This window comes from Nannospalax galili, unplaced genomic scaffold (genome assembly GCF_000622305.1).
Source record: "Nannospalax galili isolate Female #2095 unplaced genomic scaffold, S.galili_v1.0 C49052749, whole genome shotgun sequence".
In the NCBI taxonomy this organism is placed as follows: domain Eukaryota; kingdom Metazoa; phylum Chordata; class Mammalia; order Rodentia; family Spalacidae; genus Nannospalax; species Nannospalax galili.
This window is the reverse complement of record NW_008476715.1, coordinates 1-1,473: the sequence shown is the minus strand read 5'-3', so window position 1 is coordinate 1,473 and position 1,473 is coordinate 1. Positions and strand designations below refer to the sequence as shown.

The 1,473-nt window shown below is 45.8% G+C and overlaps 1 pseudogene; it reads right to left on the bottom strand.

Annotated features, from left to right (window-relative positions):
• Positions 1 to 165: 165 nt before the first annotated feature.
• LOC103728424 lies at positions 166 to 1,174 on the bottom strand (annotated as a pseudogene).
• Positions 1,175 to 1,473: the final 299 nt, after the last annotated feature.

Below are 1,473 nucleotides of genomic sequence, written 5' to 3'. Positions count from 1 at the left end.
CTACAAGAGCAGCCAGTGCTTTTAACTGCTGAACCATCTCTCCAGCCCCTATTTTACTTACTTTTAATTTCAAAACAAGCAATAAACAAACCCAAAAACCCTGATGTGGAGATGCCGCAGGTAAAACTATACAAAGGGCATGAGCTTTCCAGTGGGAACTCTAATCTACTTCCATGATCCATCTTCATCACCCTCGAGAGGGGGGATCTCATTAGGAACAACAGTACTAGGCCCCTCTGCTGTCACCTCAACTTCATCTGTGCCCAGGCTTAGCTTGACCATGCAGGAGTTGCAATCTGAAGATCCTCAAGCAAGAAGCCAGAAGTTAGCAGAGCGGTTTGTAACTGCGGTGCTGCTGGGTCCTTGTTCTTGTTGGCCTCAACCATCTGAGGCCAGGTCTTCATAACAGAGTAGTCAGGGCTGGTGTCCAGGTGCTTTTTGGCTACCATGTAGCCCATTGTAGGTGTCTGGAAGTGCCTGGGCCTTTCTGATCCACTCCATGTTTTCTGTCCAGCCATAGGTACTCTTCAAGATGAAGCAGGGCAAAGACACAAATCTACAGAGATTGTCATCCAAGATCTCCTTCATGAGCTTGCGGGGGTTCCCAAAACTTTGCCTTGCTCTCCTCCAAATTATTCCTCTCCTCTCCATCCTCTGGTAGCTCCAGGCCCTCTTTGATCATGGAGACTAGGCTCTTCCCACCAAATTCCCTGGGCATCTGCACATGGTACTCATCAACCGAATCCCAAACATATAAACGTCCCTGAAGGCAGAGATGGCCACTTGCTCTTTGCCTTCACCAGTGATTTAATAGATAGTTCTGTATCTCTTTCATGTGGGACGTATACTCTGACATGGAAGTCATCTCATTTCCAGATTAAGAGGTGTGATAGCATGCTCAGAGGGACATTGTGATTAGTGGAATCTTCATGGATTCCAACCTTTAGATCCTAGAGAATGCCATAAAATTTCCCCTAGTTCTCTTTGTCTTCTACCAGCTCATAGAAAAACTCAAAGCATTTCTTTACAATGTTTTTGTGGACGACTTTCAAGATTTTGCTCTACTGGAGCCTGTCTTGGGAGATATTCAGGGGCAGGTCCTCAGAGTCAACCACACAACCCCATCACAAGTAAAGCTGAGAAACTTGGGTATCAACTCATCACAGCTGTTCATGCGAACACATGACAGGCATAGAATTTGATGCTTGTCCTGTTGTTTTTAAAAGAGGTTAAAGGTTCATTCACTTAAGAATGAAGAACAATGCCCTGAATTCTTCTAGAAGCCCCTGAGATCACAAACCAGTTGTCACAATGGCCACCAGCAGCCCCAGTCCAGCTGTCCACAGCCCTTGGTCCTTAAGGCCAACTCTCGACAAATGTAAATGCTTTTTAAAAACCTTATTCCTGGAGCCGGAGAGATAACTCAGCAGTTAAGAGCATTGACTGCTCTTGCAGAGGACCTGGGTTTGATTC